Source organism: Haliotis rubra, unplaced genomic scaffold, assembly GCF_003918875.1.
Source record: "Haliotis rubra isolate DU_JTF1 unplaced genomic scaffold, ASM391887v1 Scf180, whole genome shotgun sequence".
NCBI classification, from domain to species: Eukaryota; Metazoa; Mollusca; class Gastropoda; order Lepetellida; family Haliotidae; genus Haliotis; species Haliotis rubra.
In genome coordinates this window covers 554,901-577,542 of record NW_025765781.1, presented here as the reverse complement: position 1 = coordinate 577,542, position 22,642 = coordinate 554,901, and the positions used below count along the sequence as shown (strand labels likewise).

General features: G+C 40.7%; 1 long non-coding RNA gene across 1 annotated transcript; it reads left to right on the top strand.

The window, feature by feature from the left end:
* The first annotated feature begins 5,991 nt into the window (after positions 1-5,991).
* Positions 5,992-20,775, top strand: LOC124273406. Its single transcript, XR_006897643.1, has 3 exons — positions 5,992-6,083; positions 6,594-6,596; positions 20,757-20,775. It is a non-coding gene; the product is annotated as an uncharacterized LOC124273406 (long non-coding RNA).
* Positions 20,776-22,642: the final 1,867 nt, after the last annotated feature.

Sequence of the window (22,642 nt, the reverse complement as noted above, 5' to 3'; positions counted from 1 at the left end):
ACTCGACAAACTACACAGACGAACTCGATAGATGAAAGTGACGATCTAAAGTATTCGAAAAACACCAACACAAGCGGTGAACGAACAAATGTGGTGAACAATTGCCACGAACCAATTAACGGCATACATAGACGACCATCCTCGATTATCCAGTGGGTGAGTGAGTTGTCTTTTACGCCGCTTTTAGCACTTTTCAAGCAATATCACAGCGGGGAACACCAGAAATGGGCTTCACACATTATACCCATGTGGGGAATCGAACCCGGGCTTTCGACGTGACGAGCGAAAGCTTTAACCACTAGGCTACCCCACCGCCCCTGTGTTGATAGAGAACCGATGGACGCCTGATTTCGTGTTGTGTTGTGGCATATATATAACAAGTTCTAATAAGGACGCCTGATAAATGAGGATTTGACTTCCTTATCTTATTGATAAGGAAAACATGTTTTCCTGGGAAACAAAATCATTTATATTTGATGATATATGCGGAAGGGTCACTCTCGTTAGTTCTTGATTCTGCAAAAGATTTGTGTCGAAATCACGCTCAGGAGATGCATTTTGGTTGGTCTCCAGCTACTGAGCGACGGAAATTCTGTTCTATATTAGTGGGTAAAATGAGCCGCATTTAGCAATATTCTAGCAATGTCACGGCGGAGAATATAATTATATTCCCCACAATGTGTGAAGCCCATTTCTGGTGTCCCCCGCCTCGATATTGCTGGAATATTGCTGAAAGCAGCGTCAAATGCAACTCACTCACTCACAAACAACACAGAATTGAGAACAAATACTCTAAGATAATCGAAGAGGGAGTGAGTTTATTTTTAAGCCGCATTTAAAGCATTATTACAGCAATATCACGACGGGGAACACCAGAAATAGGCTAAAGACTTTGTACCCTTTTGGGGAATCGAACCCAGGCCCTAGACATGACCAAGGAACGGATTTTACTGCTCTACACGTATGTTATTCGATATACGAGCACAGGATCAGTGTGGGCTTCAAAACTCCACGCCCCTTAAACAACTGGGAGTAGGTAAAATATTAAAATTCAAATCGCATGTATGTTTGTAATTGTGCTGGGAACAGAGACAATGTTTTGTGTGTTCATGGTATAATTCGTTGTTATTATTTATTATGATCTCTTCAGACTGAGTAATAACACTATAGTCTATACCATTTGTAAACAGTTTTATACGTTGTAGAGCGAGCTTGTACTCACCAACGCCTTCGTCGATGTCGGGGTTTGTGAGGTCAATGAACCTGGACTCGAACATGGCTATCTGTAGGTGATGGACCCCGTACCACACCACTGACCAGATAAATAGAGACTGGACCAGCACTGGCGAGAACTGAGGCTGAGGTCTACGGAATCGGGATATTCCAGCTTCTGTCGAAAGGAAAAATAGATACATTGTTGAAAGACCTGCTGACTCGGGATATCCCAGCTTCTGTCGAGAAGAAAAAAGATATTTGTTGAAAGTCCTGCTGTGTCGGGATGTTCTGGCTTCTGTGGAAAGGCAAAGATAGATATATTGACATATAACAACTTGGATTAGGATATTTCGGGCTAATGTTTAGAGGGAAAGACCTGCAGAATCGGGATATTCCAGTTTCTATCGAAACTACGGACATATTGTTGAAGAACCGGCTGAAGAATTTTTGTATCTCATTAACTATCTTCAAGATGGAAAGAAATCTTGAGTTGGCGCAAGGCGTTAACTTAACCGTGTGAAGGAAACGAATTAGATATCGTGCTAACAAAACAAAGATCTACCTAATTGCTCAAGCTTAGACGATCCGCAATTATACAACTTTGTTTGGATGATATTCGTATAAAACGATTGTAACAAGATATGTCACCTGTCAACGTGTATGACTTTTGTATAGAGTGAATGTACCTACTGATGTGAATAAAAAAATGTGGGAAAAAACAAACAAACAAAGATCATAACTTGCGCGAATTTGGGATTCGAACACACAATCAGTGGATTCACAGATAATTAAAGGTTGTAACTCTGGACCGCTAATTATTTGATCGGCATTGTTTGACCGACAATCTAGAAATTGGTGAGTCAAACATAAAGCATACGACTTTATGGATAACAACTTCTTGTTTATTGCATAGAGCGACGTTTGGGTGTAGATTCTTACACCGTTACCAAGTTAAGAAACTACATGGAAACGTCGCTCTATGCAATAAACAATAAGTTGTTATCCATGAAGTCGTATGCTTCATTTTGGGGGCACTTCAGCGTTTGACACATCCCGAAAACACGCGTGAATATTCCACACGAGCATTTTACATCACGTGTTATTGTCAACTTCCGGCGTACTCTACCCGACATTCTACGTTGCCATGCCCTCTGCTTCCGGAGCATCGTCTCGTCCAATGATTGGTTGCGGCGCTTTCCGTAGTCAAGGGGGAGGGGCCAGGGGATCTTGGTCTTGGGCAGGAAGGCGATGGTGGAGACGAGCATGGGGACGATGCCGATTGTGAGGAACATGAAGGATGTCTGGACGTTGACGCCGATAAAATGAGACAGCTGGAACAAGATCACATTTAAGGGTCATGGTTTGGACAAATCGGATTGAGACAGTATTGTTATACGCCGCGTTAGCATTTTCCCAGCAATGTCAAGGCGGTAGACACCAGAAATGACATTCACACATTGTACCCATGTGAGTGAGTTTTGTTTTACGCCGCCTAAGCATTTTCCCAGCAATATCAAGACAGGAGACACCAAACATGACATTCACACATTGTACCCATGTGAGTGAGTTTTGTTTTACGCCGCTTAAGCATTTTCCCAGCAATATCAAGACAGGAGACACCAAACATGACATCCACACATTGTACCCATGTGAGTGAGTTTTGTTTTACGCCGCTTAAGCATTTTCCCAGCAATTTCAAGACAGGAGACACCAAACATGACATTCACACATTGTACCCATGTGAGGAATCGAACCGAGATCTTCGACGAGAAAAGCGAACTATTTAACCACGTAAACCAACATCAACTTGGTCTATGCTGACACACACTTCATGACTGTTTCGTTTTTTCTCCGATATTTAAGTCGGAGCAATGTTGCTCCGAGACAATTAATCCTATCCCTGATAGACAAACTAAACCTAATCTACTTGTACAACAAAATGGCCGTTCAAGACCGACTAACTTGCTTACCGTTCTCACAAACACCTGGTGTCATCACTGTTTTTCGGTAATCCATGCACAAACCTTTCACAACTACTTTACCCTTTACAGCAAAAGGAATATGTTTCAGAGATAAGTCAAGACTTGGTATTCTTTTGCACTGACGAACCCGTGAAGATCCGGATTAGAATTGATCTTCAGCAATCAATGCTTGTCGCAAGAGGCGACTAACGAGATCGGGTGGTCAGGCTCGCTGACTTGGTTGACACATGTCAACCAGTTGTTTAGATCGATGCTCATGCTGTTGATCACTGGGTTGTCTAGACCAGACTCGACCAGGGTGCGGTGTTAAACAACAAACCAACCAACCGTGATCAGTTCGTTTCGACGTCGTATGCATTTTGAATAAGGATAAAACTGACAGACATCAACAGCATGAGCATCAATCTACGCAATCGGGATACGATGACATGTGTCAACCAAGTCAGCGAGCCCGATCACCCGATCCCGTGAGTTGCTTCTTACGATAAGCATGAGTTGCTGAAGACCAATTCTAAAACGGGTGGATTTATCACGGATGACATCAAGCTTACATTCTAAGATATTCTTAAGTAACAACTAGGTGAGTAAATTCTAAACCTCAAGAGACCGAAAAATAGATCAAGTCTAGATTATGTCTAGATTCAGCTACAAGGCGCTGTCAAGTTGCCTTCAAGGGCTGCAGATTATGATGCTCGTCCCCTACAACTCGAAGGTCGTAACCATCTTAAGATCAGAGGGAGGTACTGAGAGTATTGATTGATGTAAGCCGATTGAAGGATTAGGTCAAAGATTCATGAATCTTTCATGAAGTAGATGAGGTTATCGCTGCCCTCATATTCCAATACATTTAATCAATACTATAACAATCTGTGAAGAGCAATGTGTTTTGGCAATTTAGTCTGAACTGGGTCAACAAGAACATTTTGCCAATTCAAAATGTGAAGACTGACTGACTGACTGACTGACTGAGTTTGGTCTTACGCCGCTTGTAGCAATATTCCAGCAACATCACGGCGGGGGCCACCAGAAATGGGCTTCACACATTGTGCTCATGTGGGGATTCGAACCCGGGTCTTCGGCGTAACGAGCCAACGCTTTAACCACTAGGCTACCCCACCGCCCCTCAAAATGTGAAGAACAGGGGCTAACCAATGTCGTATATCCGTCAAAACTTATGCCATGGGGCTTAATAGCAAAATTGTGATGGAAATAGATGAATGGATCCCTAAAACCCAGCGATGACACCAGGTGTCCGTAGAACTTGTAAACATGTCCTGCAAAACGTTGGCAGAAAGAAGAAAATATCTCGATTTAACTGAGGAAATCCCGATAGTCGGGGGATTTGGAGACCAATAAGACACGCGACATCCCTCTTGAAAAAATCCCCAAGTCAGTTAAGGAGACCAGGCACAATTACTTGTCCCTCGTCATGTGATCTGTGCGTGACAATCTGATGACATTTCAGCCGGTTCGACTGTTTATTTAGCTACTGACACTTCTGCACTCGGTGGACATTTTTCTCGGGATTAAAAACTACGTTATTTATCTCGGTGCATGTATAAGCTTTCTAAATGTGTTTAATCTGCTTTTGATAAGACGCTAAAATGTGTGTTCAGTAATGTCAAGGTCGTTGTACTTGTTGCTGCATATTATTCGAAAACATCATATTTTCGAAAGGTGCCTTAAAAAGTAACTAAGTATATAACTAAGTAACAAACGAACTAAGTAAGAAAACAAACTAACTAACTGACTGACTGACTGACTGACTGACTGACTGACTGACTGACTGACTGACTGACTGACTGACTGACTGAATGAATGAATGTATGATGGTTGGTTAGATATATAAATAAATAAATAAATAAATAAATAAATAAATAAATGAATGAATGAATGAATGAATGAATGAATGAATGAATGAATGAATGAATGAATGAATGAATGAATGAATGAACAACGCTAAAATGTTGAACGGAGACGCTGTTTTTCAGAATACTTTTGCTCAACAAAAACTGTCCCTCTGGATGGAATTTGACGTGAAATAGCCGCGTTATTTCCGACGCAAATACAGTCTGATCGGAAATGTGCATTTGATATTTTCCTTCACTGATGTTCAGACATCCATTACTATAATTTTCACCGATTTTTTTTCCTTTTCACGCCAAACGTGATCCGTGGAATACTTGAGACGTGATATTCTCTGACGTTGACCTTTTACGCTAGTTGGCGGCAGCTGTATGTTATGCAGCTGAATGAGTGAGTGAGTGAGTGAGTTTAGTTTTACGCCGCACTCAGCAATATTCCAGCTATATGGCGGCTGCAGCTGACTGAGGAGGGGGAATACAACAAGGATCATGGTAGTTTTCCTGGCAATACCTTATATTTCTTGGACATAATGCGTATTCTGATGGCCTGAGGAAGTTTGGTTTAGTTCAAAAAACTTAAGAGATTTAAGTAAGTCAAGGCCCGGGCTCCCAAAGCAACTTTAGCTCTCATTCTTCTCAGAGAACAATAATACTCACTGGGAATGAGGCTGGTCTAAACAAATATCATGGGTAAACAATATAAGTTGTTCTCTGGTCACGTGGGTGACAGGGGCTGATGTACCTTCTATATTTGTTTATGTTCCCTGAGCCCGAAGGGGCAATATGTAACAGCACTCAGAACGCAATGACAACCACAAGACACCACGAAGTATCATCGTATTGAAACAGATGATCCAATCAGCCAATCAAACTCCTCAATATTATCACAAAGATTCCCACAAACATGACATGCACGTGATATGCATATTCATCAACCTGGCCTAGCCAGACAACAGGCAAAGAGAATACCATGAATACTATTACCCACAAAACTGTATAACACAAAAAAGGAAATGTTTTTGTATAACTTTTTATTGACTTTTAAATAAAGCAAACTACAATGTATAAAATACGTGAAAATGTCACTGCTACAAAACTATACTGCATTACACTACGTGGGGTCAGAGCGAACTGTATTTCAGGTACATATGTAACAAAAGACATGGTTTCCGGAAGGGGGTCACGTGATTACTCCTAATGCATTATCGTCTTAAATAACGTTTGACAAGATATATTGATAGAACACACAGTGGCGACAGTCGCGAACATAAAATAACTGTTAATGTAGTCTCCGATTGGCATCAGATCAAATGACTACATGAACCTCCTACAGACGACGTCTAACTTCGCCATATTTAATTGGCTACAGCGTCAGACCCCGGGGCCAGACTCAGGTGGTCAAGTCGACCCGTTAGTATTTTATGTCGGCCTCAGTTACATCAGATCTTAGTTCTCTCCACTGCTAAACAAACAGCGAAGGACATGCTACACTGTCCCTTATAAATGAACTACGTAGGTGAAAATGAGTGAGTGCGTATGGTGCGTATGGTGCAAATACCTGCAATATCACGGCGGGGAATACCAGGAATGGGCTTCACACATTGTACCCATGTGGGACATAGAACCCCGGTCTTTAGCGTGACGAGCAAACGCTCTACCCACTAGGCTAACCCACCACCCAAGGAGATATTGAGAATATTGAATTTGTTGATTCGTGAAACATTCAAAACAAATGCAATACTTTTCTACTGAAACTTGTTAGTCCCGTGTTCGATAACTAGTTTAAAGGTCACATGCAACAAAAAAATAAAACATAATTAAAACACAATTATCACTTATTCATGACATATAATATACATTGCTGGTTATGAAAAAACATATAAACAAAATTATAATTCTGTCAATGCTAAATAATGACATTGCCTTTAAGTATCGAACTGAGAAAGTGACTAGGTAAGAAGAACGTGTGGCGAAATAGACAAATGAAATTATATAAACAGTTAAATCGGTAATCTACTGTAATAACATATAAAAAGCTCGCGCCTGTGAAATATCAACAAAACATTAGAAAAATAGCTCACACCAAAGCCTTCTCCTAGGATTCACCGGACAACCCTCTTCCAAGTTGCGCGAACCTATTTCACTGCGCATGTGCTATGAGCGCAGCCCAGCTGTTGAAACCACTTGAATTCCCCCAAGCGCTGGGGGAAAATTAGTGAATCGTTTGAACTACGATTTCGCGCGGTTTTTTATCGCGTTATTTTTCAACTTTTTAAGTTGAATTTGCATTTTTGATGATTTGTTTCGGTAAGTCCATACCGAAAGGTATCAGAATCTGCAAAGTTGTATGTGACATTTAAATATTTGAAGATTGAAAGAGCAATTGTTATAAGATCAGAATGCATGCGAAATGGTACTGGCCATCAAAGGTCAAAAGTCAGTCAACATTTTGTCTTATGTCTGCCGACTTATTGCAAGTGGGAAAATACCGGAGACTAAATGCTGCCAGTCGCAATTACTCCGTAAGAGTGAGTGAGTGAGTTTAGTTTGACGCCGCTTTTAGCAATATTCCATCAATATAACGGCGGGAACACCAGAAATGGGCTTCAGACATTGTACCCATGTGGGTAATCGAACCCGGGTCTTCGGGGTGACGAGCGAACGCCTTAACCACTAGGCTACAGTAACCAGACCATAAAAAGAGGCTTTTCTTACTGTGAGAATCCTTTTCTTCTCAATTTTAGACAGTTCATGTATCATTAAACATAAGGAAACTATACAGAATAATTATGCTACAAACTTTTAATAGAGCAGAATACAACAAAGTCAGTTCTTTAAAACTGGCACGTTCTCTATTTTTGGAGAGATTTATCACTTTTTGTAGGTTTTTTGGCAACCGGTCAAAGGCTGTCGTCCACTGGTAGCTCACTGGTTGCAGGTCCACAGTTTGTTTAATTTCCAAGCGCAATACGATTTGACACGATAGAAGATAACGGGAAAACGCCATGAAAATTCGATCACATATTGTCACGGCATTTCCTACGACAGAACACGAGATATTGTAAGTCTCGGGTGTCATAGCATATATTAAATAATATAAACTCACTTTATATATCAGCCCTTATGTTATTTCCAACGGCAATTCTTCAACTATTGCCGCATTCAAATTTAACAAATAGTTCTCATACTACCACTGACCTCAATGTAAAAAGAATCGGAGATACACCTCCAATCAACGGACCTGTATCCCCATGAAGACCTTTATCGCAAATCTGTGTAGAATGTAACCTTTAATTATAAATATGAATAGTACGTTTTCATCAGCAGTTCGTTACATATTTCATTTTTTTTCTAAATTCTGACACTGTTTCTGACGCATACACCTATTATCAAGTTGGTCGGTTGCAGCATAAATACCAGTCATTATAGTTTGAAATAAAAGATTTAGCCCTTATAAAATGCCCAGCAGTCAGTATATATGTTAATTCATTGATCCATTTCTTACAAAAGTTTAACACCATTCAACCTCTAAACGTAAGTACTCATTTACAGAGATTTGTCTCAACAAACAACGGATCACTCTGACCACCGAAGAGGATGTGTATGATAGAATTATATGTGTATAGAAAGACATATGTATCTTCTTGTTTTAGTAACATTATGTTCATCAAATATTTCACGTGACAGACCATATACTATCTAGCTGTAGCTTTATATTCTGATTTTCATTCAACGGTTCTGAAGAAAACTTTAGCTGAATGTCTGTTTGTTAGGAATTAACACAGAAAATGTGTTTAAAATCAAATACGTTTTTGATGACATAAATTCCATATAGATATGTGTAAGCAAATTATTTATTGTTTTTACAAATTTAACAGATAATACTTATGTACAATGACTGAATAAAGTCATGCATGTGTAATGTAATATTAAAGTACACACGCACCATCATACAAAAATATCAGATAAAATTCACGACGAAGTTCACACGTTGCATAACAATGTGTTCACCTTTCGTGGACAATATCAGCTGCCGACCGTACTGAATTACATGAATGTAGCCTAATCCGCGTAATACGATATAGATTTGAGTACACATGCAAAAAATACACTGCAGGCTTAAAAGTGTGATATTCAGACATCTAGTGCCAGATTTGAATTACCGATTGCAAAAAGTCAACAAAATGACAAAATATGACCTGAACTCGATCAACTGATTCCACCGCTTCGCTTCGAATGGCCATTTTGCGATTCATTAATGCAATATAAGCAGTCATGGCTATCCCCGGTGTATCATGGAATCACATAACAAATATTTCAGGATATCACACTTGATATATCATCGGTCAAGGGAAAAGATATACCGTCCATATGCACCAGCGTGAACGTTAACGGCGATAGTGAAGGCTGTACTGGTTAACTGTCTCTAAGTGGTTAGTATCAAGAACAGATCCCATCGCGCATAAGACATGCGCTGTCAGTTTAAGGTTGGACCGTCCGGATCAGCGCTCCAAGCAGATTATTGAAGGGAAGATAAATCGAAAAAGATCGCCCATTTAGATTTTTGAGGGACTTTTTAAAATATAATATTTTATACGTAGGACTTAGTATCTCCTACGTAGGACTTAATATCTCCTACGTAGGACTTAGTATCTCCTACGTAGGACTTAGTATCTCCTACGTAGGACTTAGTATCTCCTACGTAGGACTTAATATCTCATACGTAGGACTTAGTATCTCCTACGTAGGACTTAATATCTCCTCCGTAGGACTTAATATCTCCTACGTAGGACATAGTATTTCCTACGAAGGACTTAGTATCTCCTATGTAGGACTTAGTATCTCCTACGTAGGACTTAATATCTCCTACGTAGGACTTAGTATCTCCTACGTAGGACATAGTATCTCCTACGTAGGACTTAATATCTCCTACGTAGGACTTAGTATCTCCTACGTAGGACTTAGTATCTCCTACGTAGTACTAAATATTTCCTGTAGGAGATGATCGATATACGTTTATATAGATTAATCTGAAACGGTCGACTTAAATCCCCAGACACAGACAAAATCTCCTGTTTCACTGTTTCAGTCACTGTGAGAGTCTACAGTCATTCGTTTCATTCACTATTAGAGTCTACAGTTATGAGTTTCATTTACTATTAGCGTCTACTATCATGTGTTTCATTTACTATTAGAGTCTACTGTTTCCTTCACTATTAGAGTCAAGTGTTCAACTAATTGTTGCACACTACTGTGTTGGACCGACTGTTATACTTTACTGCCAAGCGTTCAGTTTGCTCTACTCTTACGGGTTGCAGTTAGTTCACTGTTATATGTTGCACTTTGTTACACTTTACTATTATGCGTTGGATATTTCAGAGGTCGTTGCACATGAATCATAATCTGCAATAAAACTGTATAGTAACACTGCGTTAGTGTCATGAATATTCACTGACTCCCATTTCGACTATCTAACGTCCTGCACAGCCAAACATTTCTCAACTTAATAACCATCCTTAAAAAGGATATATTAAGTACTACGTAGGAGATTCTAAGTCCTACGTAGGAGATACTAAGTCCTACGTAGGAGATATTAAGTACTACGTAGGAGATAGTATGCCCTACGTAGGAGATAATATGTCCTACGTATGTGATACTAAGTCCTACGTAGGAGATACTAAGTCCTACGTAGGAGATAGTATGTCCTACGTAGGAGATACTAAGTCCTACGTAGGAAATACTAAGTACTACGTTGGAGATAGTATGTCCTACGTAGGAGATAATATGTCCTACGTAGGTGATACTAAGTCCTACGTAGGAGATACTTAGTCCTAGGTAGGAGATATTAAGTGCTACGTAGGAGATAATGACTCCCCAAAGAAATTTCACCGTGGCCCTACTACGCTTCCGTAGATGTCGGCGGCATTTTGTAAAATAAAAAATATAATTTTTTGTTCCGTCGGAAGGACACTTCTTGACATCGTGCTTTTAATGGAGACATTTATAACTGATTTTACCAACATGAGTTCACGATGATGTATATATTGAAGAAGACTACTGAAGACAATGCCCCTGTTTAGCAGCATGTCACATCACACTACTTGGGCGTACTTAAATGGATTTAAGCTATGTATGTCTTCTCTTTGAATGAACGCTATAAGGCGATAAAGATTGTGAGTTTACATATATAGGGGATAGTGGTGCTGGTTGATTACTTTCTTGCATCCGTTAATCTATTTGAGTTTGTTGAAATGTAAAAAATTGGTTTCATTTAAACATATTTTATTCACAGAGAAAAGGATTAGCAACAAAGTCTCCAACTTAGAATACCCTCTCCTTGGATGTACATATGTAATTTAGATTCTCGCAACTAAAGATGGCAGATAGTGGACAACAAAGTAGTATAGGAAAAGAGATAGAGCTTATACAAAATAATATCAATATGCTATACAAATCGTTTTGTCTCACTAATGAACGATTGCACTAACTTGAATACATTTGTATTTTCACGTGCTGATAGGTCTACACTTTTGCTAGGAAAGTTTAAGGTCAACTGAAATACCTGAACAAACGCGCTTACCAGATAACATGAAGTTAACTCTCTGTTGTTTGTACAATGGACATTCAAACAGATAATGATACCAGTCTTCAATAAAATCACCACATATACAAATATTGGTTACCTATTAGATTCCACCTTTTCTCTCTCGGAGTTATCAAGCAGGGGCCCGTTCCTCAAAGCGGTCGTAGCGCTAGGGTGATCGTAACTCCCATACTTTAACATAGACTTACGACTGTCATAGCGCTACCATCGCTTTGAGGAACAGGGCCCAGGTCTTCTTCCAGTAGCCATACTACGCTAACTGTAGATTGGGATGACCATCACTCCAGCTTTTAGCAGATTGGTACGGGATCATCGAGGAAAACGTTTTTACTTCAGCATTGAAGTGAGTGAGTTATTATTTAACGTCATATCGGCAATATTGCAGCCATATCGTGACACTTCAGCATTGAAGCAGACCTTGCAGATTCATAACAATTCTGTATTAACTAATATCGAAACGAAGAGGGGATTACAGATTTAATTCAGTGTCCTCTGGATTTGGCTTTGACAGACCAATACAGCGTTATCATCCTGCTTCCGGTAATCCCAATCTGAATATAGCTTGTTGACTAGCTGGATCAGAAACAGGAAGGCACACAGAAGTTTTTTGATAATCCTCTGCACAGTCCAAAACTATTTTGGAAACCTATACGTTCTCTACAAAGACTTCTCCAAGAACTACATCACAAACAGTATGGTTATGTCATGTTGATAATCCGTTTTCAAAAGAGGATGTTGTGTAAGATGTTGACATTGAGATGCTGGATTGGGCTAATGATTATGCAAGTTGGCTGGTTGGTTTGTTATTAAACGCCGCACTCAGCAATATTCCGGCTATATGGTGGTCATATGGTGTAAATAATCAAGTCTTGACCAGACAATCCAGTGATCAACATCATGAGCATCGATCTACTTAGTAGGGATACGATGACATGATTCGGCCACGTCAGCCTGACTATCCGATCCCGTTAGTCGCTCTTCCGACAAGCATGGGTAGCTGAAGACCAATTCTAACCCGGGTCTTCAAGAGTCTAATATATATAGAGAGAGCGTGTCTGTTTTCATTTTGGAGATAATCTTGATCAGACACTCCAATGATCAACATCATGAGCATCGTTCTACGCATTTGCGATACGATATCATGCAAGTAAAGAGCTTAAAGATGTTGACAGGCTTCTGTTGGAATCGTCTATTACACAATGAGAAACATTTGGTGCTGCCGTCGTCTAAGCTGGTAAATCTGCCGGCGTTGATTGTGTAAGATCAGGAATGTTTAATTACTCATTACCCGACATCGTGCCTTTTCTGGATAAAGGCTTCAATTGAGTATTTGCTACAGGTCTTTCTCCGCCTGTCGGGGCTCGATTTATCATTATTCCATTATGTAAGAACAGAAATGTAAACAATCACGACAGTTATAGGGCTGTTTCTCTCACTAGTATTCTAGGTCAAAGGTTTAGGTCTGTTATCAAAAAACAGATTAACACTGTGGCCATGAAAGATTATATCCCTGATTTACAAGCGGGATTTAGAGTGGACTACCCAACTTTTGATTACATATTAACCTTGCATGCAGTCATTGAGGGATATTTATCCATCAGCAAACGAAAGTTGTACATAGAGTTTTTAGATTCCAAAATAGTATAGATATAGTTAAACTGTGGGAATGTTTGACAAATTGGGTCTTGAGTGAGTGAGTGAGTGAGTTTAGTTTTACGCTGCACTCAGCAATATTCCAGCTATATGGCGGCGGTCGGTAAATAATCGAGTCTGGACCAGACAATCCAGTGATCAAAAGCATGAGCATCGATCTGCGCAATTGGGAACCGATGACATGTGTCAACCAAGTCAGCGAGCCTGACCACCCGATCCCGTTAGTCGCCTCTTACGACAAGCATAGTCGCCTTTTTGTAGCAAGCGTGGGTTGCTGAAGACCTATTCTACCCCGGATCTTCACGGGCCAATTGGGTCTTGAAGAGGAAAATGTACGTTAGCATAAGATCGATGAATTTCATTGTAAACTCGTGTGTCCGTTGTGGATGTGTTGTTAGCGATTTTGTGACTGCCTTGTTGGCGTACGTCAAGGATGTGTTCTAAGTTCAATTCTCTTCCCATTTTTCATAAACGAGTTATATTTTGACATTATGAAATCTGGTAAATATGACATTCAACTTTTTCCTGATAAAACATAACTTTTCTAATGTTACTTTTTACTGATGATATGATTCTAATGTCTAGTACTGTAATTGGTCTACAAAACTAACTTGATACACTTTCAGCGTGTTCAGATGACTGGCTACTATATGCCAATCTTTATAAACCAAACATTGTCATATTTTGCTGGGGTCACGTGGCCGCTAGAGAATATTTTTTTCATAAGCAAATGTTGTAAATGAATATTAATACCTTGGTATAAATACCAAGTCTGTAATTAACCTGGTGATTAGAGCAAAGAAACCTATTTTACAAATTCACTCTGCCATCCCTAAACATGGTGTTATTCCACAGAAGATTTAATTATAATTATTTGCTTCTCAAACACAATCTTTCTTACTTCATGGGTCTGAGATTTGGGTTGTAAAGAGTATTGGACAACAGAAAAAAAATCATTTGCTTGTCAGTGACAGGTTTCTTAACGTCAGTGTGTCAGCATGAAGTTTAACGTAGATAATGGAGATTCACACTGTGCGTTGTATCTGACCCAATAGTGATGTCAAATAATTAGAATGTTTGAACATCGTTTGCCTAAGAAAGACAGTTGGCAATGTAAATATTTTTATCAGGCAGTTTCGTATGCGGGCCATTGATATGCTCAACCGGGAATGCAATTCATCTGTACATGAAAGTTCCAGATATGGTTTCAAACGTCAGTTAAAATCGTTGCTTGAACCATTTATTATTTAGCTAATTTACGCTACAGGAATATTGTATCCGTTTTAAACAATGCCTCAGTGATTTAGAAATCAATCGATTAAAATATTTATACAATGAAAACCCCCAAACATTCTGTCCATTCTGTAGCATTATCATTTTATGCTTATTTGCAATATATATGACAACTTAAGAAACAAATATTTACTGCAATGGCCCTTATTTCATGTCAGTGTTATTACTCTCTTCCTTACTGTCCTGTAAGGTAACGTCAAAACAGTACCGAGTAACTCAGTTTATTCATCATGAATTTGAAAATATATCTTAACACTATGTAACTCGTTTGTCTATGGACCTTTGGCCTGTCATGCAACATGGAACTGGATATCAACATAGGGACACAACACACAGATCGGGTCACTGTTGACTTGCATCTGTGGGATGAACTCGATAGGTATGTACGTCAACGTTTACATACGTACATATTTACATACGTCGCTTGACCATCTCGCAACGCGTTGCAGGAAGACTGGGGAATTAAGTCCCGAGATTACTTCTTCCATATAGATCAGATCTTCCGTCAAAGTTTGTATAGCGAAAACATATTTGGCGATACTCCCAAGCAGACATTAAAGTCGACAAATTGTTCACAACTTATGCCCAGCTTATTTGAAAGGCCCTATCCTATAAGTCACCATGATTTTAGAGATAAAGCAGCATTACTATTCCACAGGACGCAAGTAGTAAGCAGTAGTTTATACCAGACAGACTTGAGTTATTGACCAGCCTTTCTTTGGATTGTCAAGGTCCCTCTACACTTTTATGTTTTAAATGTAAAGTCAGACTGGAAATACATTCGCCCCCTTGTTAGATAAATGTTATCAGAGGATAAAAGAGGAGATATACTTCACACTCACGTAGTTCTCTTAATGCTGTTGATTTTGAAATCAATATCTTAGAATACTTAACACGCCTGTGGGGAAATCCCTGCCAAAAGGTTTTTCATCAGTTTCTTCTCGACTTTCGCATAAAAATATATGCGATACTCTGGTTATACTAATACTAAGTATTTACAACACAGTCGTAAATCTATGTTAAACTAGTATTCTGCAACAGTCGTACGTTTATAAAAGTAACGACTGTCGTAAGTCTATGACAAAGCAAGGGAGATACGTCTGTCGTAAGTCTATGACAAAGCAAGGGAGATACGTCTGTCGTAAGTCTATGACAAAGCAAGGGAGATACGTCTGTCGTAAGTCTATGACAAAGCAAGGGAGATACGTCTGTCGTAAGTCTATGACAAAGCAAGGGAGATACGTCTGTCGTAAGTCTATAACAAAGCAAGGGAGATACGTCTGTCGTAAGTCTATATGACAAAGCAAGGGAGATACGTCTGTCGTAAGTCTATGACAAAGCAAGGGAGATACAAAGCAAGGGAGATACGTCTGTCGTAAGTCTATAACAAAGCAATGGAGATACGTCTGTCGTAAGTCTATGACAAAGCAAGGGAGATACGTCTGTCGTAAGTCTATGACAAAGCAAGGGAGATACGACCGTCGTAAGTCTATGACAAAGCAAGGGAGATACGTCTGTCGTAAGTCTATGACAAAGCAAGGGAGATACGTCTGTCGTAAGTCTATGACAAAGCAAGGGAGATACGTCTGTCGTAAGTCTATGACAAAGCAAGGGAGTGTCGTCAAGTCGTAAGTCTATGACAAAGCAAAGGGAGATACGTCTGTCGTAAGTCTATGACAAAGCAAAGGAGATAAGCACAAAGCAAGGGAGATACGTCTGTCGTAAGTCTATGACAAAGCAAGGGAGATACGTCTGTCGTAAGTCTATGACAAAGCAAAGGGAGATACGTCTGTCGTAAGTCTATGACAAAGCAAGGGAGATACGTCTGTCGTCTATAACAAAGCAATGCGGGAGATGTCGTAAGTCTATGACAAAGCAAGGGAGATACGTCTGTCGTAAGTCTATGACAAAGCAAGGGAGATACGTCTGTCGTAAGTCTATAACAAAGCAAGGGAGATACGTCTGTCGTAAGTCTATGACAAAGCAATGGAGATACGTCTGTCGTAAGTCTATGACAAAGCAAGGGAGATACGTCTGTCGTAAGTCTATGACAAAGCAAGGGAGATACGTCTGTCGTAAGTCTATGACAAAGCAAGGGAGATACGTCTGTCGTAAGTCTATGACAAAGCAAGGGAGATACGTCTGTCCTTAGTCTATGACAAAGCAAGGGAGGTACGTCTGTCGTAAGTCTATAACAAAGCAAGGGAGATACGTCTGTCGTAAGTCTATAACAAAGCATGGAAGATACGTCTGTCGTAAGTCTACAACAAAGCATGAAGATACGACCGTCGTAAGTCTACAACAAAGCATACGACTGTCTTACGTCTACTTCAACGCACGGGAGCATAAGCCCATGTTATGGAACGAGGAAACAGTCCTCGAAGGTAACGATTGACGTCATACGGCGTCTGTGACGGCAATTAGGCCACGACTACAACACGGGCCGAAGCAGGACGTCGCGACCGTTGTCCACAGCTGCCCTTCCCAACATGTACTGTTCCATTACACAGCAATCCCTTCTAATGCCATCAAATGCGTCCATTTCCTACAGATCAATATTAAGGAGACGAGAGTGCTATTTCAGTTCCAACCGCCAACACTTAGTATCTTAAAGAAGCCATTTTACACATTCTGGTCACTTGGTTTCATGATGCAATTTAACTTTCATAAACCATTAACATAACATAGAAATGTTACCAAGACTCGCTAAGTTTGTGGAACAAGTAAGTGAGTGAGTTCAGGTTAACGCTTTTAGCAATATTCCAGCAATATCACGGCGGGGGACACCAAAAATGGGCTTCACGCATTGTACCCACGTGGGAAATCGAACCCGGATCTTCGGCGTGACGAGCGAACGCTGTAACCACGGTTCTACCCCTCCGCCCCATAAGATAATGAGAATGGATTGTTATTCCGTAATTCCTCTGAACCTTTTCGTTACTTTCTCACTGTGTTTTAAATAAATATATGTTTACATTTTATTAAGAACATTTTATCATGTAAGATGTCCAACATATTCGAAATTGGTTTTGACTAAAACAATAAATACATTATCAAAGCACTACTGGGGTGAAAACAGTCGCCAAGCTCTGCACATTAATGACCCTAATCACAACTATGACGCCCTTGTCATATTCATTACCATCGTCATAGCATAAGCAAAGTAGTTCGTAAAACAACATGAATTAGCCATGTAAATTTATCATTTTGTACGATAAAAATTGTTGGCATGTAAATATGAATATATCACGTTGACTTAAGAAACGCCAACTACTAATACGCCAGCACACAAAGTCAGCCGCCTAACCCGCTCAGCTACCGCGACTTCCTAGTTACTACTTCCTGTAAGACCTTTACATTCACATATCATCGTATCCTACCGGGTACCCCTTGACTGCAGGGCAAACAGCAGCACCAATATTTCTGACGTTACTTAACGTTTTCACACAAAGCAATTTTAATATTCCAGATATATGTATGCGTTCTGTAAACAATCGAGTCTGGGATGGATATCCAGAGATTGACATCATGAGCATCGATGAAAGATTAGCATACGATGACCACATAAACCATGACCACCCGATCCTGTCTGTTGTGCTCATGAACGCTGAACCTTCACGGGGATCCAGCAGCTTTGGGCGACTCGTTGTTAACGCCGTACTCAGCAATTTTTCAGCTATGTGCCGGCTGTCTGTAAATAATCGAGTCTGGATTAGACAATCCAGTGACTGACATCACGAATATCGATCTACACAATTTGGAACACGATGACGTGTCAGCTAAGTCAGCGAACCTGTCACTCACTCACTCACTCAACTGTAATGAATGTGGCGGAGTGATACCTACCTTCATCAGAAATGTGATGAGGGCACTGGAGACCGAAGCACCGGCGTATGCTGACACGACTGTGTGCCTCCGCCGGCCGAATAAGTTCGCGATCTGGAGGTTGGTGAGGAGGACGGCGGTGCCGGCGACACCGGTCAGACTCATTGCGGGGACGATTAGCCAGGGGAAGGCTGGAAGGAGTAGGAAGGAATGGTAAATATATGTTATGTGGTGGTAGTGTCTGTCCATCTGCAGTAATTGTCAATAAGATCATACAAATTTGACTACTAGTTCAAAATATATATAAATTTTATAATGCTATCATAGCTTTAACCGCTGTAGGGAGCAGCGACTTGACAGTTCTTGAGGTTCTGGATTGAACAGGTTGTGTAGAAGGCAGGTTGTACCATAAGAACGGCAAGAGTGCGATTCGAGGTCTTGTCAACCTGATGTAATTCTAATCTACTTGCACACCTTTTAAGTTAGTATTGGGTTTCAACAACTCATTCCTGTTGTAAGAGGCGACTGTCAAGATAGGGTGCTGACTTAATTGATGCATCTCATCGTATGCCACTAAGGTTAAATGATGATGCTGTTGATCATTGGATTGTCTGGTCAAGACCCGAGTATGTACAGACCGCCGCCATATAGTTGGAACATTGCATAGTGAGTGAGTGAGTTTAGTTTTACGCCGCACTCAGCAATATTCCAGCTATATGGCGGCGGTCGGTAAATAATCGAGTCTGGACCAGACAATCCAGTGATCAACAGCATGAGCATCGATCTGCGCAATTGTAACTGATGACATGTGTCAACCAGGTTAGCGAGCCTGACCACCCGATCCCGTTAGTCGCCTCTTACGACAAGCGAGTCGCCTTTTATTGCAAGCATGGGTTGCTGAAGATCTATTCTACCCCGGATCTTCACGGGTCAGATTGCTTAGTGAGGCGTTAAACAAAAGACAAACATGCCAAGAGCAGTCTGAATACCCATTTTGAAACACAGAATTTCTATCAGTTCCCTGTGCTATTCTGGACCATATCCACAAATCGTTCGTAACGCTACGCCATTCGCAAGCCCACGATAAAGTATAGCATTACGACAGGTCGTAACGCTACGCCATTCGCAAGCCCACGATAAAGTATAGCATTACGACAGGTCGTAACACTACGCCATTCGCAAGCCCACGATAAAGTATAGCATTACGACAGGTCGTAACGCTACGAGCGCTTTATGGCTCGTAGACAGGCCGCTTTCAAGACAGTCAACACCAACAATATTGAAACATTCATGGATGAATTTACATTAATTCGAGAGCCTGTTAACTCATTTTTGCTGTCACGTATTGCCACGATTTTGATTGTCCATCTGAAACAGTGTGTTTGAATATTTCTATGGACTTTTCATTGATGGTATGAGGTCATGTATTGAATACAATTTAGTTCTCCGCGAGCCAATTTCTGGTTCAACTTGGGTGTGAATTTGGAACTCATTTCGAACCAACAATTCGTATTAAACAGCATATTGAATAAGTAACTTAAAATGCAACGTCGAATAGGACATAGTCAAAGCCACACTGATACGAGAATACGTTATGTTAGAGCGCAGTAGCAGATTGCTTTCTTCTCAGCTAGAGGGCGGTGTGGTAGTCCAGTGGTTAAAGCGTTCGCTCGTCACGCCGAAGACCAGGGTTCGATTCCCCACATGGGTACAATGTGTGAAGCCCATTTCTGGTGTTCCCGCTGTGATATTGCTGGAATATTGCTGAAAGCAGCGTAAAACTAAACTCACTCACTCACTCACTCTGCTGGATGATTATGGCTGTATGCGTACTTATCACCAATGTACACCCCTGGGAGGTGCCGAATCACTTAGCTATACGTACAAGCTAATTACATGTACATACACTGACAAATGACGAACTACAACGCCCTTATCTCGTCATGTCGAATAAACGCGCAGACATTTGGAACAAGCAATATTCGTAGAGGCACAGTTGTTTACTAGTAACTTGACATATCGTTGGTTTTACACGTTCTACAATCTTAGAGCGAACGTTTCATTGTTACTAACTGCAACAACAACAACAACAACAACAACAACAACAACAACAACAATACAAATGATGGACGTCTTTACCTGCACCCGTGAAAGTCATCATCAGCGTCCCCACAGCAAACACCAATCTGTGAAAGAATAATCATGTAATGAATAAGTGAGTGAGTGAGTTTAGTTTTATGCCGCACTCAGCAATATTCCAGCTATATGGCCCGTGCTGTTGATCACTGGATTATCTGGTCCAGACTCGATTATTTACAGGCCGCCGCCATATAGCTGGAATATTGCTGAGTGCGGCGTTAAACGACCAACCAAACCTGGTGAGAAAAGTTTGTTTTGGACGTGTCAGCATTCCACTCTGTGCCGTATTTGACAGAAAATATGCACTTTGATGGTTATGGATCTTGAATAAGGTGGCGGGGAGGAGCAGATTAGTAGGGGTGGGAAGTAGTGGGGATCGTTTCCACGCCTCCAAATCCTCGGAATTCCAATGAAATGAATAAACAATTAATAGCTTGGTATTATTGAAATACAGGAAATCATAGCTATTTTGGGGGTGGTACCCTCTCTCAAAACTGAAGCTGAGGGTTCCTTATCTGTACGCACCCTCCCTTCCTCCTTTCAAAATTCCTTCATTCCCCTCTCTGTGATTCTAAATGCTGAACAAAATACACCAAATTTGATCGTAATTTCAAACAAGATACGGATATCACAGTTTTGGTTTAGAACCATGGTTGCTAGTTTTGGCGAAGGTTATCGTGGATATTTCTTGGTCGAAACTAATTCTTTAAGTCTAAAACAGTATTTACTAATGCATAGCACTCTTTATTAATTGCTAGGGGGAAGTTGTATTCATTGATACTGAAGCTGAAGCAATCCTGTAGCTTTCTTCGGTAAACGTACCCATCATTGAACACTGTTTTATGAGGGGCGGTGGGATAGCCTTGTGGTTAAAGCGTTCGCTCGTTACGCCGATGACCAGGGTTCAATTCCCCACATGGGTACAATGTGTGAAGCCCATTTCTGGTGTCCTCCGCCGTGATATTGCTGGAATATTGCTAAAAGTGGCGTAAACCTAACACTCACTTACTGAGGCAACACGCCAACCACTGGACGATCATGTACCTCCAGATATAACACTGAACTTGCCCGAATGGACAGCGCCAAGATCGATGGCTGGAAATGGCTTCAGTATCAAGTGTCACAGACATTACTGGAAGAGCGGCCAACATTAATGTCTTCTCTCGACAAGACGACGTCAAGGTCAAGTGTAATGGCTACTGCTTGTTGAGGGACATTCTGTGGAATAAACCGTACAAGAGGCCCTCGGGTGTATTTGTCTTGTGTTGCCTAACGGTACTTGATACAGTAACCATGGGCATGTTGGAAGTTCTGTTCCACAACGAAGCAATGTGACACATGACTCACATTAGGCAAGTGAGTTTGTTCAAATAGCCACTGTTCACCTAGCAGAACATGGGTACCCGGTGGGATAAGTCATGTGACTATAGAACCTTCTAGCGCCTCACAAGCAGAATGGGTTATCAGGGATAATAATGTCCATTTTGCTTCGAGCATGCCCGTGTGGCCTTACATAAGTGACCTTATCATTATTATTATTGTTAGATTTGGAAGTATCCTACCAAACATATGGATATTGTTTATGTGTTAGGCAGTGAATTCAATTATGATGCGGCGAAAATATCCATTCATGGACATGTCGAATCTTGACCAGACAATCCAGTGACATTAGCGAAACAATTTCCGAAACATATCGAAACTACGAACGATATGTTTATTCTGAATGACGGCTGCTGTGGGTTCTCTAGATGGACAGAGCGGTTATTCTGCATTTGCATTTTGGATTGGTAAATCCTCTGTATTTGGATACCCGTGAAGGTCCGGGTTAGAATATTGATCTTCAGTAACCCATGCTTGTCGTAAGAGGCGACTAACGGGATCGGGTGGTCAGGCTCACTGACTTGGTTGACACATGTCATCGGTTCCCAATTGCGTAGATCGATGCTCATGCTGTTGATCACTGGATTGTCTGGTCCAGACTCGATTATTTACAGACCGCCGCCATGTAGCTGGAATATTGCTGAGTGTGGCGTAAAACTAAACTCACTCACTCACTCTGTATTTGG